The 16,659-nt window shown below is 43.9% G+C and overlaps 1 protein-coding gene across 2 annotated transcripts in view; it reads right to left on the reverse strand.

The window, feature by feature from the left end:
* The window catches only part of WDFY2 (WD repeat and FYVE domain containing 2), a 184,720-nt gene that overhangs the window by 138,553 nt on the left and 29,508 nt on the right, over positions 1-16,659 (reverse strand). The gene's annotated exons all lie outside the window — the stretch shown is intronic.

Below are 16,659 nucleotides of genomic sequence, written 5' to 3' on the forward strand. Positions count from 1 at the left end.
CTTTTCTTGTTTTCCAATTAGACTTCTTCCAAACTGACCTGTCACGTGTATGAGTTTTCTAATTCTCCACCACATGCATACTAGTTTTGTATAAAAAGTAAGCTCATGATGTTGTTAATGATTATCCCCTATGTAAGGTGTAACACTTTATAGAACAGTTCCTTTTCATGGGCCTTTATTTCACGATTACTATTACAGCCTTTACGGATAAACACAGGAAAATTAAAATAGAAAAACAGAGCACGCTGCAGTGAGGAACTTGACACTGTAATCATTCAAGAGCCTTCCCTAAAATCACATTAAATCAGGAAACTTAAATCCATTTTTTGCCAGCAGCATTCTCTTTTCACGTGCCATCTTTCATAAAGATAATATGAAGACAAATTCATGGTTATAATGCATCAATTTCCAAGGGGCTCGATTTCTTTTAGATATTTAATTAACACCAGTAACCATCTGTGCCCTAAATCTACTGTAGACAAAATGAATGTTGAGAGACCAAAGCAGGGCAGAGAAACCTACGCTACCCATTTGGTGTGCTTCAGTGACTTCCTCCTGTTAACCTTCCCCCCACGATGAGGTAGATGGAACAGGGTGAGGGACTTCCCACATGTACAGTTTAATCTATTAACTTCAGAGGCATCTTTCAAGACTAACTTCTCCACAGCTTACACCTAAAAATCTGGATCTCACAACTTCAATTTCAAAACTGAAGGACCCCTGAGAAATAATCTAAGCAAACTCCCCATTTCACACACAAGGAAACTGGCAGTGTACAGCTGAAAATCATCACAATGGATCCCTGTTACAAGCAGAAATGTTCCACTGAGCACACAGAGGTCTTCGGAAGAGGTCTAAACCCTGCAAGCAGTTTTTTTTTTTTTTTAATGTTTATTTACTTATTTGGGGAAAGAGAGAGCGCATGAGCACGGGAGGGGCAGAGAGAGAGAGGGAGAGAGAGAATCCCAAGCTGGCCCTGCACTGTCAGCACAGAGCCCGATGCGGGGCTCGAGCTCACAACTGGGAGATCATGACCTGAGTCAGTATCAAGGGCGGGACGCTTAACCGAATGAGTCACCCAGGCGCCTCTAAACCCTGCAGGAATTTATCCTGCTGCTCAATCTTTAGTTGTGATCCTGTTTGTTAAACGCTGGTCAGTCCGTTTCTAACGCTCTTTTTAGATACTATAAATCTTCAAGTGAGAAAATTCTATTCAGTCCAACATGGTGGGTACACTAAAGCAGCAAAGTGCCATCTGTGGGGCATGAAGTGCCCTGTGAAGTCATTCTCCCTCCTCTTCCCCCTCCACAAGGAATGGAAATTAAGCTCTGCCTTTATGGTTACTGTCGCTGTCTTTACTAATGTGACAAGAGTCCCTGAAGAATGTGTAAACGTCAAATTGTAAACAAAAAATTCACTGAAATAAAAATTTTTATTAGGCGTGTTTCATTTTGTTTTAGGCCCTGCCACATTAGTCACATGGATTATGAAATGCAATATACTCCATTATACAAAGTTAAATAAACTATAAACATCTATGATGTTAATCATCAATCAAAATTAATCGTTGGAGCCACTGGTGGAGAAAGAGGAAGGAGCTATTTAAAGAGCTTGGCACGGCAGATGAGGCTTCCTGTATTTTTCTGTGTGTTGGGATGATCCTTACGAGCCCTCTAGTAAATAGACACGAAAAACTCTGCCGTACAGAGAAGTAAACTGAGGCTCTGGGAGGTGAACTGATCCAAGCCTCGCAGATAACAGGATGGGCATCTCCAAACCCAGTCATCGCTCTACTGCACAAACGCGGCCACAAGTTCCAACAAAGAATGAGAAAAGATGAAGGTCCTACAGCGTGGAATTTACATTCTAAAGACACACTTGGGCCTCACATCCTCACCTATTCAAGAGTTGGAGATCCCAAGTGTAATTCTAAAACATTAGTTCCTCCCTCAAATCCTCGCTGTGAGCTCACTGATGTGGCAGCAGACCCTGGTGGCGACTGGGGTGGGGGTGGCAGGCTGGCTCTGGGCCCTCCAACTGTGGTTTCTACTTTATTTCACCAAAAATTCTTAGGCAGACTTACTCCTGACTGTGTGAACGCTGTCTGACAACATTAAAACAATCAGACAGAAGTAACTTGCTGGAGTGTGAAGCAGTAAATGCTACATCAGGTGAAAATTCCCTCCGCTGATATCAGTTTCCTTTTCAAAGTCCTGGCTCATCCGTGCCCTGTCAGCATTCCACCCTCAGCCAGGGCTGGCTGCGCTCTGAGCCGCCTAATCTTGGCTGAATTCCACAGGATTTTAGTTGGCCTCAGTAATATTTTTGCTTAGCTCTCAAGTCTGGAGATACTTCTTCTAGAAGTGATTTTCCTTTTTGCTCTGAACTCCTGAAAACCCTCCAGACTGAGGAAGACGTTAACTGACTCGTATTAAGAAGAGGTACCAAACTTTAGTGGTGGTTGCCATGGGCTGCAGTGGAACAATTTTGCTTTGCATGTTAAAATACCTATTTGGGTGGGTTTTTTTAGAAGATTATTACTTTTCAGATCAACAGACACATTTTTTTCTCTGTATTACATAACAGGCTAAAAGCTACGTTCGATTTTTTTTCTCTTTATTACGTAACCGAGGCTAAAAGCTGCGTTCGTTCAGCTTTGCAACCAGATTAAACTCAAGAAACGTGAATTTTGCACCCCAAACATTTACACAATCAAGTGCTAGACACGTGTGCCCTTAAGAGAGGAGGAAACAACCATATCAATACCAGGGATACGTGTGGTTAAAGTGCTGTTCCGCCAGAATACACTTGACCAGAAACCGCTAAGTAAAGTTGGAATGATCGAAGTATCCAGAACCCTACCACCTCTCACTACCTCTGCGACTATAGTCCTAGTCAAAGCCACTGCCACTGGTCCTGCTGCAATGGGCTGGCCTCCTAACGGGTCCTCCAGCTGCTGTCCCCACTCACTCCCACCCAGCCCATGGTCGAGTTGCACGTAAGTCAGTCGATCCCATTAAACGAGAGTAAACTATACTCCTCTAATCAAAACTCTGCATCAGCGCTCTCCTCCCAGCCACACTGGTCTACACGCTGAGTGTCAGGAATATTCCTGCCACAGGGCCTTTGCACCAGCTACTCCCTCTGCCAGGGAAGCCCCACGGTTAGCCCCTCACCCTTCCAATCTTGGTTCAAACATCGCTCTCTCAGAGAAGACTTCTCACCTTCAGTGAGGACTGCCCTGGCCATTCCTTTGCAAACAATGGAAATTTAACCTCCCTCCAACCCATAAATACCTGCAGTCTTGATCCTTTTACCTTGCTCTAGGGTTTTCCCATGCTGCTCATCTTTACTTATCCATAATAATTACTGTTTATTTCTCCCCACAGGAATATAAGCTCCACTGTGGCAGGATCTTTGCTTTACTAATAATCATCCCCTGCCTAGAAGAGCACCTGGTAGAGTCAGGAACTCAACTAACATTTGCTGAACACACGATGAATTAAAATACACAGAGTGAAAGTGGCCTAATATGGGCACGTGAGGACCCAACACACAAGATTCTTGCCACTCCCAGTGATGAATGGAACCGGAAGAGCAAATCAGGAGTCACAACGGTACGAGAGCAATGGCTCACAGTCCTGGGCAACAGAACTATAAATATTCAGGCAAAAGTACTCTAACACAGGGTTAGAGTATCTCGGATGAAATCTGAACTTCTGCTTTTTAGCAAATTCATTCTATCAGGACCCAGCAGCAATCTGTGCACAACAACCCCAAGAAAAGTGTGTGCGTGGAGTAGGTTCGATTAAATGAAATCAATTTTACCACGGAGTGGTTTCCCCCAATCTGATCCTCTCTCTGATCTCTCATCTTTACCACATTATCTCCAAGCAGGGTTCAGTCACTTCAAAGACGGGTCTTGAAAGGAGTATTAGGGGACAGAGGGAGCACCGTCATTTAATTATGTCTCTTTATTCTGTTTCTTTTATCTTAAAAGCTTAGGGGACGGGAGGAGACAGTGAAGAAATTACATCTATAGATTTAAAAAAAAAAAAAAAAAAAGGATCCAACCCTTAAAAAAGAGCTGCCTGTAATGACTGTCCATTGTGGAAAAGACAAACATGAGATTGACTGAGAGGACAGGAACCACAAAATACCCAGAATTTCTAGAGGGAATGAGAAAAAGCTGGAAATAAGGTCGTTTCCAAATGTTGACAGGATATGCATTCCTACATGCTGACATCTGTTGAGAGGTCTGTACTGTGTAAACACACACACACACACACACACACACACACACACACACAAATGTATCAACTTCTACAACAAAGGCAAATCACAGGTGACTACTAAAAATGGGTGAAGTTGATGCAAGCAGGCTAGGTCCGAGGACCCAGAGCAGGTCCCCCAGGACCAACCAAGAGGATCCTTGGCTTTGCACGGGATGAAAATCAAATGTGAGCCGAAAGGAAGTGAGAGCAGGGTTTACTGAAGACATAGCAGATACAGACGGAGCCTGTGGGACATTCGGAAAGGAAAAAGGGCACGAGTCTCTGCTTGGGGTCTGGAGTTTTTATTGAGGGCGGTGCTCTGGTGCACGTATCTCTCAGGCATCCAGGAACTGCCCAAACAGAGACGGGGGCTCGGGTGTGTTCCATAAGTCACTTATGCCCTGGAGCCAGGGGTCTTGCTGTCAAGGTGTCTGGAGTCAGTGGTCTTAAAAAGCATTCATGAGACGACCTCTCTTGGACACTCCTTAGATGTTCTCTATTGTTCTGGGAAGACTCCAAAGAAATCATTAACTCCTTTAACGGTGGACATACGTGATGGTGTGTGTAAAGTGGGGGTGCAGGTCCTAGGAAGAAGAGAAGCAGGGAAAGAAGCAAAGGGGAAAAAACCCAGCTTTTTCTTTCATGGGGTCCCTTCCATTTCCCTATCTCAAAGAGATTTAAAAAACCATTGCACTCTTAGGCAGGATTCCAGGAGCTTGAATCAACTCAATGAATCCTGCTAACAACTCCTATGAATTAGGTGCTATGACCATGCCCATTTTAGAGATGAGGAAGGCAAGGCTTTTCTGTCATTCTCCCCGCTCCTCCTCCAGCCTCCCTTTCATCTTCCTAATAGAGGGCTTGGTACGTTGCCCACTATCTGTTTTAGCCAGTACTGCCCTGGTTTATGTCTGTCATTCTGGCCTAGGCGGTAACAACACCTGCTTTCACTTCTTTTTTTTTAATTGTAGGAAGAAAAAACACCTAACATGAAACGTACCATCTTAACCATTTTCAAATTTACCTTTACTTTTATAAGGGTCCTGGTTTAGACCATGAATTATCTGATCAGCCTTGTCTACTTTAACTTCTCTATGGTAACTCTTTACTTACCTGCCTCCCTGATGGAACTGCGAGCCTTTGGAGAACAGAACTCCAGCAGAGTGCCAGGAAGACAGTGAGTAAATGTTTAATAACTGAACAAATGAATAAAGGTGTTATTCTAAAATCCCTCCTTGGTTAATGTTCATTTTACAGAGGGGGTCGGCCCTCTACCAGGTTCAGAATTTGAAAGCTGCAAATTATTCCTTACGTATCTGAGACACATAATGTAGCTAGAGAAAGTGCCAGTGGTCTACAGAACGTTGTAAATGTGTGTTGCTGCACAAAAGCACAGTCATTTACCCACCAGTGAGCCGCCACAGGAGACAGTGGCTGCAAGAAACTGTGTGTGGGCTTATAAATATTTGGACAGATTCACAAGCCTGGAATAAAGAACAATAATAAAAAAACAAAAAGGGTCTCAAAACAAAGACAAGAAAGTCAAGTGCTCCACTTAAACACTCTTTTAAAATTCAAATATTATCTTTGGGGATGCGAAGCTCTGCACTGTCAGCATATGGCCTCCTGCTGTGAATCACAGCACAAACATATTCTGAGTTAATCCTGTACCTTTGTGAAGAGGGAAATAAGGACCTCCAGCTTCAGTAGAATTTCATAAACCTAAAACGCAGTATTTAATGTGAAGCTAAACAACCCATCCTTCCCTCCCTCCAACCCTCTTCCTCTTTCTCCCCCGCCCCACACACATATACAATGTTCTCTCTGTCTCTCTGTCTGTCTCTCTCTCTCTCTCTCTCTCTCACACACACACACACACACACACACAATGTTCTACATCAACTTAAACTGAACAAAAAGATAAAAACAAAATTGAGAAAAAAAGGATAGAGTGTGGTTTTTGTTGATTTAAAAACAGAAAATCCCACTACATGACTAACCGGGACAGTTTTATCAACATCATAATACTGAAGTTCTGTTCGGTGTTTTTAACCTGCACCCAAATTTTTAAGTCACTGGTACCACTTGACCACTTCGGAACCAATCTAATCTCTGTATTTCTCCAGATGGCAACTGCCACTTGGGCCCGAGGAAACCCAAAAGGACCGATCTGGCCAGCCATCACATTGCATACTTTAAAACTCACTCAGAGTTGAGGCGGCTGCCGCTCCGTTCTTTGTAACTCCAAGACGTGAAGGCCAAAAGATATCTTCAATTCAGTATAGTCTTAATTGCTTTAAAGTCTGCTGTTTCCCAGGTGAACGAGGTCCCTCAATTCTTACAGATGTAATGAAGAGAGTATTTTTGAGCTAGTAGTACACTTGCATTGAACATGACCAGCCCTCAAGCTATCCAAGGTATCTGTTCGCCTGGGCAAGGCTTCTGTGCTTCTGTTCCGGCAGAAATGTAAGAAGGGAGGATGGGATGAGAGGAGAGAGACATGATTTTGCAGCAAGAATCGCATGCTCTACCCAGAGAAAACATTTTTTTCTAAATCACTTCAACTTTAGTAACACAGGGAAGCCAACAGGACTTGATCATCACGTTTTATACACGAGGAAAGTTCTAACACGAGGGAAGGGAAGTTCTAACCCAACAGGATGAGGAAAAGGGGGCAGGGCCTGGTCCAGACGGAAGTGGGAAAAGAGGAAAGCCAGAGTCAGGAGAGGAAGTGGGGGAGGTAAGTGTGTCCCATGCCCCCCTCTTGAAAGGCGTGCTCACAGGGTGAAAGAAGGAAGGCCTCTGCCATGCTTCCAGTTTAGGATTCTGGGCACAGACTGCCTCGTGGGCCACACCACGTCGATTTGGTCTGGTCAGTCACACCCAAGTAAACTGTGCTACAGCGAAGTCAGACAGAGCAACGGCTGGAGTTTATCATTTACCTCTGCAGCCCTGACTTTTCTGTTTCCACGAGCCCCAGAAAATCCTGCCTGAATAGGGTGAGACAGAAGTGGGCAGTTGCAGATGGGGTGGGCTGGACAGAGGGTCACGGGAGTGCCCGGTGAGGGGCGACGTGACGCCTCTACAAAGACTGTAGGGGACCAGATCACTAGGCCAAGAGCTGGCTGAAGGATATGGCAGAGGCCCAGAGGGGAAGCATGCCCGTAAGAGCCAAAGTGAAGCGCAGCCTGCCAGGAGCACGACCAGGCATGACCGAGCATGACAAGCAAAACAGGAGTTCCAGCAGCAAGAGCTTTCGGCGGCCGGCTCCAGGGAGGGACGCCCTCGCTCAGCCATCTCCAGTCCAGGCAGCTGCTCCACGGCAGAGCCACGAGGGACCCGGAGGTTACCAGGTGGGTTTACAGATCCCATCCACTCCCCAGCCCACCCCTCCCCTTCACCCAGATGCCACCTTAGCGAGGTCCGTGGAGGAAAAGGAAACCCAAGAATCAGAGCACTTGACATGGGTAAAAGTGAGCATCTACTTAAAGATTACTTAAAGTTGTTGCATCAGACTAATTTCACTGGATTAAGCCATATTTAAGCTGCTTCCCCCATCGACTTCCATACTGGGAAGGGGCTTGTGAGGAAGGTCAGCCCAAATGATTCAAAAATAAGGAATCATTCTCTCCGCCTGTGGGTCCCGTAGGTCACCACTGTTTCTTCTCGCCCTTACTTCTGACTGCCCACAACACGAGGCAGAGCGAGGAAAACAGTCCCCAGTCCCACTGGAGGGACCTCAGTCCCATTACTTAATTGTGGAAGAACACCTTCTGGAGTTCTTCTTTATTTGCCTGTTGGGAAAGGCAGAAGAAGGCCCAACACAGTTGAGAAAGAAAAGAAAGCCAAAGAAAGAAAATGAGGCACGATTTTTTTCATACTTGGAGCTCTGCAGCTCACCCTTACGGTACATTTTTTAGAGAAGCAAAAGGCATCCCATAGTTTGTTCACTTCTCTAGCCTTACCAGAGGTGGATAAGCCCCAGCAATCCTGTGACCGCTGCCTGACCAAAGGCTTGTGGCGCTGCTCACTCCCTCCTCAACGCACCCTCTTCCGGCGTTCACAATGGCGACAGGCAGGGAGGCGGCACCCCAAGCCTCCATGCTTTGGCTCTGGCAAGCCTCCCATCTTCTACGACTGTGATGTTCTGTGTTCAGGGGAATTCCAGCAACATTCTGTGAGAACGGGGATTGGTCACGGGCTGACGCCGTCTGCTAACAGTTGAAGGTTTGGGGCACGTCATGAGCCAGAGCAGCAGGCACGTTCCCTTTATACAAGGTAAACAGGCTGCACGCACCCTACCACAGGAGACCCTTCACACGTCCACTGACGATTTCGAGATCCAATCATTAATTGTAAATCACAAAGTTCTCCCGGTTAGAGACCAGCTGGTGCATCTGGACCGAGTCCGCTCATTAAACCCTCCATCCACCTCCACAGGCATTCATACAACTAACATTAGTGACACGCACTGTGGAATCCCACAGTGATACACAGGAGAACGAGATACAGTCCCTGCCCTCAAGAAGCTCAGAAGCTGGCAGCCGAGACGGATTTGCTATTCAAGCAGCATCCTGTCAACTCCTAGTTTACCATCGCTATCACCAGTACTAGAGTCAGAGACCGGCCGTCCATTAGCCTAAAGCAAACTTCTAGTAACGAGGTAACACGTGTCCTAGCACATGCTAGCACACCGCATGCGGGAAAACGTCGACCATCTCTCCTGTACTCTCTTTACTGATGCTCTTAAGTGCTGTCAAAACGCAGCACTACCCAGGTGACCCAAGGAGAGCAAGACAAACTTCTGTGAAACGTGTAGAGTGCTTATCGCTCGTACTTGAGAGGCAGCCCAAATTTTGGCAATAAGGTGTATTTCGACACCAGCCAAGGTCTGACCTCTTCAGAGGAGTTTGATTTCCACAGCCAGGCCAAGGCTGCTGAATGACTATAGGGCAGGTGAAATTCACAGTAAATAGACAAGCACGAGCAGCTTCGTCTTTTCTAATCAAGCTTCTTTAAGTAGTGCAAAGACTTAAGAGCATTTTCTTTTTTTTTTTCTTTTTTTTTTTTTAACGTTTATTTATTTTTGAGACAGAGAGAGACAGAGCATGAACGGGGGAGGGGCAGAGAGAGAGAGAGACACAGAATCGGAAGCAGGTTCCAGGCTCTGAGCAGTCAGCACAGAGCCCGACACGGGGCTTGAACTCACGGACCGCGAGATCATGACCTGAGCCGAAGTCGGACGCCCAACCGACTGAGCCACCCAGGTGCCCCTTAAGAGCGTTTTCTATCTACCAGCTAGAGAAGTAAGAAAAATAAAACCAATACATCACACACGTTAGCTTGGAAATTTAAGGCCTGAAATATCAGCCTACTTCTCAAATAAATCAGGCTATGGACACATTTTTTGAAATTTCTGGAGATTCAACCCACCATTTTATTTAAAGTGACAGGAGAGATTTTTCTACTTCCCTCCCCCAAGATCCTGGGAGAAAGATTTGTCTGCCTTGCTCCATCCCAAAGAACTTATGGATGTGAAACGTCTGCTCATGTATGAGATGACAGGATGGAAAAGAGCTGAGTCCTTCTGGGAAGTAAAAATAAAATCATCCGAGGGAATGGGGCACCTGGGTGGCTCAGTTGGTTGAACTCATGGTTCCTGACTTCGAGCCCCGTGTAGGGCTCTGTGCTGACAGCTCGGAGCCTGGAGCCTGCTTTGGATTCTGTGTCTCCCTTTCTGCCTCTCCCCTACTCTCACTCTCTGTCTCTCTCAAAAAAAAAAGAATAAATGTTAAAAAAAATTTTTTAAATGATTGAGGGAATTAAGGGGAAAGGAAAGAAAGATCAGAGGGAGGAAGAAGAGAGCAACTTTGCTCTATACTACATGACGGGTATCACAATAAAGAAAGAACTCTGCACTTGGACTTGGTGTGCACAGAGGACTGCCAAAAAGACTCCTTGCTGTTGATGGAACATACCTTTCGTGTCAGCCAAACCCAAACAAACATAGCTAAGAGTTACTGCTGTAAATACACCCGTTGTGGTGCCTGGGTGGCTCAGTCGGTTAAGCATCCGACTTCGGCTCAGGTCGTAATCTCACGGCACATGGGTTCGAGCCCCATGTCAGGCTCTATGCTGACAGCTTGGAGCCTGGAGCCTGCCTCAGATTCTGTGTCTCCCTCTCTGCCCCTCCCCTGCTCACACTCTTTCTCTCTCTCTCTCAAAAATAAATAAAAACGTCTAAAAAACATTTTAAAATACACCCCTGATAGCTACCATAAATAGGAATTTTTTATTAAATAGATTAAAACCTCATTATTTTGGTACGTTTTATAAAAATATACCAAAAGCCCTGCAGGAATTTCCTTTCTAATAAACCCTTTCTTTACAGATATAGTTAGAATAAACAATTTGGGGTGAGGGGATTTTCAAAATACATAAGAAACATTTTTGTAAAATCTTACCTTAAAAAGAGCTACATACAGACAAATCTCTTCCACTTCTACAGGTATAATACAATGACGTGAACCCGACGAAAGCCTGCTGATTCAATAAATATGAAAATCATTTCATACAGATTTCTTAAGAAATTCATCTAGTTGAGCAGAAATTATTCTCACTGTAAAAATGAAAACGCTTGTAACACTGTTCACTATGTGCCAGGCACTGTTCAAGAAGCTCATCTCACAGTGCTCCGTTAAAGTGCTACGATATCCATTACGGTGCTTACAAATACTAGGGATTCTCCTCCTTCCAAGCACATGGTAGAATGACACCTTGACGCCTCCCAGCCTCCTTAAATTCAGGCACGACCATGGGGCTTGCTTTAACTAACAAAAGTATAAGTGGAAATGACGTGTGTCACTTCTGGGAAGAAGTCTTTTTTTTTTTGAGAGAGAGAGAGAGAGAGAGAGAGAGAGAGCGAGCCAGCCAGCGTGGGGCTCCATTCCACAACCCTAGCATCATAATCTGAGCTGAAGTCGAGTCAGACGCTCAACCGATGGAGCCACTCTGGCGCCCCAAGAAGTCTTTGAGAGCCAGTGCAGGCTCCGCCGAGCCCCTTTCCGCCACGGTGAGCGGCGATCCCCAAGTTGGTGCGGCCTCTCCTGGCCACCAGCTCTGTTAGCACAGCCCACACACGACTCTCAAGAGTTATGAACCAGGAGAGAGAAATAAACCTTGGTGATGTAAACCTCCAAAATGTGGAGGCTGTCTGTTATTACATTATAATCTAGCCTATCCTGACTCGGACAAGTGGTCGAAAAAACAGCCTTTCTTTCCCAACCGTCGGGTCATTTGAACTGTTAATCTAGGTGGTTTTCTTCTTACACATTATTTGTCCCTCCATCCCTCCCAGAAAACAAGTCATAAAAAGCATTATTTGCATTTTAGCATTTTTACAGAATCAGAAATTTATATATTCTTTTTTTAAATTCTGCTTTTAAAAAAGTTGTTAGCAATTTTTTTTATTTGTTAAAGTTTATTTATATTTTAGAGACAGAGTGCAAGCAGGGTTGGGATAGAGAGAGGGAGACCCAGAATCTGAAGCAGGCTCCAGGCTCTGAGCTGTCAGCACAGAGCCCGATGCGGGGCTCAAACTCAGGAACCGTGAGATCACGACCTGAGCTGAAGTCGGACACTTAACCAACTGAGCCACCCAGATGCCCCTTAATTGTTTTTAATGTTTATTTACTTTTGAGAGAGAGAAAGAGAGAGTACAAGCAGAGGAGGGGCAGAGAGAGAGGGAGACACAGAGTCTGAAGCAGGCTCCAGGCTCTGAGGGGTCAGCACAGAGCCTGATGCGGGGCTCAAACTCATGAACCGTGAGATCGTGACCTGAGCTGAAGTCGCGATACAACCAACTGAGCCACCCAGGCACTCCAGTCATTAGCAATTTTTTAAAAAAGCAATTCATCCTTGCAAAACACACACACACACACACACACACACACACACACACATAATTTGCCCTTGCATAAGATTCAAATAATATCTATGTATAAAAAGTGAAAAATCATCACATCTCTTACCCCAATTCTTTCATATGCATAGATCCACTTTTTAAAAGGGAGAGATGTCACAAAAATAATATACATATTAGTTTGCAACTTGACAACTTAATAGTCCACAGACAGCTTTCCAGTTAACAATTGCATTGTGTAGCTATAACATAATTTATTTCACCACATCCCTACTGATGGACGTTTGGCTGATTAAACATTTTTATTTAATGGCAAGGCTACAATAAACATCCTTGTAAAATCATACTAATATTTCTGTAAAATTTATCCCAAGAAATGCACCTGCTGAGTCAAAGGGTATGAACATTTTGCATTTTGACAGGTATTGCCAAACTGCCCTCCAAAATGATGGTACTGGGGCACCCAGCTGGCTCAGTTGGTAGAGCACGTGACTCTTGATCTCAGGGTCATGATTTCAAGCCCCATGCTGGACGTAGAGTCTACTTTAAAAAAAAAAAATGATGGTATCAATTCATACCAATAGTATATGAAAGTGCCTTTTCTCCCTAGGTCTTACAAAACTGGATATTATCAAGTTTTGGAAATATCTATCCAGCTGAGATTTTTTTAAATGATGCTTCAATGTTTAATTTGTATTGCTTTTAATTATTTTTTTCCAGCTTGTTTTCACTACCTGTACATTTTCCACAGAGAAATGTGTGCCTAGCCATGTTTTTTTAATAGGGTTATGTTTTTATTTATTTGTAGAGGCTTTTTTTATCTATTACAAATATTAAGAACTTAAATCTATGTTGGAAATATTTTCTACAAGTCTTCATTTATGAATGCTAGGGTCCAACACATAGATTTTTTAAAATTAATGTTTAAATTTGTCAAAATTTCCCATTATAATATCTGGGTTTCAAGAAAAAGTCCTTTAAATTCATTCCAAGCTTAATAGGTTGACTGTGAGAACATTTCCACAAAGAATATAATTAAGCCCGTTTTTTTGGCTCTTCAAATCCACCCTGAACTTACTTTATTCTTTAATATAAATGTGTATATGATGTGTCTCTCTGAATGCTAAGGATTAAATAAGAGAATGCCCCCAAAGCAACCAGCACAGCATCCAGTATGCAATTTTTCAATAAATATTCCTTTATTTTGTCCTCCCGAGTTCCCTGAGTTCAGAGACAACAGATACACAATTCTTTCCAAAATACATTCCATCAGAACTCCAGCTGTGTTCAGGGTGACCACACGCCCTGCCGAAACAACCATGTTTCCCAGCCTAGTGTATGGCGAGGGGTGGTAGTATGACACAGTTCTGGTTAAGGAGATGTAAGCGGAAGTCACCGGACTGAGCTTCCAGGAAGCTCCTTGGAAGAGAACAGGAGCAGCCGGTTCTGCCTTTTGCCATCTGCCCTCCCCCTTCTTCCTGCCTGGAAGGCAGATGCAATGCTGGCTGGAGGGCAGCCATCTTGAGATTTCAAAGTGACAAGATCACTAAGGTCTTTGATGGTTTGGGCCGATCCTGGAATGCCCACCTCTGTACTTCTCATTAGAAGAGGAAAATAACCCCTTTACTCGTGTGAGACATTAATGAGTCAGGTTTTCCATTAATTGCAGCAGAATATAATATCTAAACTATATGTCGTGGTTCACCCAACATCTCCGCACAGATTTTTAAATATTCTTTCCATTTTCGTGGCTTGAGATGGTCCCTTGAACAGAAGTTATGCTGGTTTGAAGGGCAAGTTCTCCATTCACAGACACATTAATTTAAAGAGGAGAAATCAAATCATTAAGCACTTCAAATGGAAATCCAAGTGCCCCCTAAGGAGAAGTCAGTAATCAGCAACATATGGTGTCACCTGTGTTAATCCTGGCATTAAATCACCCTTATCAGGACACCGCACAGATCATTTCAGTTGTGAAGTAAAATCTCCGGGATAAAAGATATTTTAAAGAAAAAAAAAATCACACCATTGGAGGGCTTTTTAATAATTACACAAGACGGAATGGGGTGTTGTGGTTTTTTTTGGGTTTTTTTTGTTTTTTTTTTTTTTTGCCGTTAATCAATTCCCAAGAATTCGGGCTTTTATTTTTATTTGTTTTCAAGATTTTTTTTTTAATGCTTATTTATTTTTGAAAGGGAGTGTGCAAGTGGGGAAAAGGCAGAGAGGGGAGACAGAAGATCTGCAGTGAGTTCCGTGCTGACAGGCTGACAGCAGCAAGCCCGATGTGGGGCTTGAACTCATGAACTGTGAGATCATGACCTGAGCCGAAGTCAGCTGCTCAACCAACAGAGCCACCCAGGTGCGCCGGATCGCTTTTAGTTTTAAATGAAATTAAGAATTAAGAAAATATTCCAGTAGGTACCCAGTGAAAGCCCCACCACTGGATTCCCCTGGATCAGGGACAAAAAGAACTTACTGAGGAAATTGTTTAAACACTCTGTTACCGGGAAGTACAGTCTCGAAATGCTGGTCCAATTTTAGCCCTCTCACTTCAGCTAGCCAGCCCCCCAAGCCTGAAGAAGGAGAAAAGGGGCCAAGGGAAGGCAGATTCCACCCCCAACAGCGGTCCTCTCCAGTACAGCAGTCACTTCAACTGGGCAAAGAAGAGGTGGGGGCCATAAACAGTAATCATCTCAGATGACTGGGCGCTAGGCTCAGTCATCTTTGCCACTTCCTCTTATCAGCCACCATTGCTTCCACCAAGAATAACTATCTTCTAAAAAATGCCCAACCCTCCCCCAACAGGTATCTTTTTCATGACATTCAATATTTTTTTTTAATTTTTTCTTTAATGTTTATTTATTTTAGAGAGAGAGAGACAGAGTGTGAGTGGGGAAGGAGCAGAGAGAGAGGGAGACACAGAATCTAAAGCAAGCTCCAGGCTCTGAGCTGTCAGCACATGGCCTGACACGGGGCTTGAACCCACGAACCGTGAAATCATGACCTAAGCCGAAGTCGGATGCCTAACTGGCTGAGCCACCCAGGTGCCCCCAGCATTCAGTATTTTTGATTAAATTCTTCAACTATGAATAAACTCCCTTACTCACTGTCCAGGACCACTGTCCTGGTCTGCCTCTGTAATAAGAAGCAATGTACCACCTACTACTGTCTCTTCACAGTCTATTATAAGGGGGAGGAGGGAAGAAGATGAAAAGAAAAAGGGGTAGAATGTAGAGAGAAAGTCAACAAAGAATGGTAGTGCAAAGAAAATCATGTACACGATCAACCATAAGCTTTCATATTAGCAAATGTCAGCTTCTGAAGTCAGACATGTAGCCCCTTCTCCCATTCAGTTCAACTGGTTGGTCAGTTACCATCTTAATTCTTTTATAAGTGAGCCTTATCACTTCTCAACATTTAACAAATGTTTGAGATATACATCCACAAACTTAGGCAGAGTTCAACAAACTTCTTGAAATGTATATTCAAAAAACAATTTTAAGAGTGACTTTAATTCTGAAAGGGGCACCTGGGTCAGTTAAGCATCCAGCTCTTGATTTCGGCTCAGGTCATGATCTCAAATTGAGCCCCACTGTCGGGCTCCACGCTGAGCAGGGAGTCTGCTTGGGATTCTGTCTGCCCCTCTCTCTCTGCCCCTCCCCCATGCAAGCACCGTCTCTCTCTCTCTCAAAATAGAATAAATATTTTAAAAATTACCGTTAATCTGTAAAGTTTTCATTTATGTCAGCCAAGTTAACAAAAGTAGGTAACCAAAGAATTCCAAAGCCGTATTTGTTACAGGTAATTAATCACCAAATAATTAGGAGGAACTGTCTAGAATATATTTCAAACACAAATAATTGGTAATCCAGTTCCCTCCCAAGAAGAGAGACAGGGATGTTTATAGAGAAACTACACTGGGGAACAAGTAAGGATCAGAATACATGTTTTAATTCTCCTGACTTCAATAGTGAGTTCACCCTGTAGCGATGATAATTTTAGAGCTCCAAGTCTCAGTCTCCTTGCCTATAAAATGGCAATAATGATACCAATTGTTAGTAAGCATGCCTTCAATAGGAATAAGGAAAACTTATTCTCTGGTAACAAGAAGGCAGCACTACGGGAGCTGGAGAGCTGGTTCTTTCCGTCTTTTTCTCCCACTACAGAGCCAGCATCCAGCTTATTTTTAGGGTCCCTTTTTTCCTTATTGTCACAAGACTGTTGTAGCAGCTCCAGGTGATCAAGTCCAGTCATGGCAAAAAGCAGCAGAAAAACAGGGGTTGTCTCTTTCTTGCGCACCCCTTTCAAAAAGGAAGGGAACTTTTCCCACACACGCCCTTACCTCTCATATCATTAGCCTGAACTGGGTCACATGCGTATTCCTAAACTGGTCCCTAGCAAAAGGAATGAACTTACTGTAACAGGCTTAGACTAACTGGGATTTAGTCCTGAGTTATGTGACGT

Source organism: Felis catus, chromosome A1 (genome assembly GCF_018350175.1).
Source record: "Felis catus isolate Fca126 chromosome A1, F.catus_Fca126_mat1.0, whole genome shotgun sequence".
Classification (NCBI taxonomy): Eukaryota; Metazoa; Chordata; class Mammalia; order Carnivora; family Felidae; genus Felis; species Felis catus.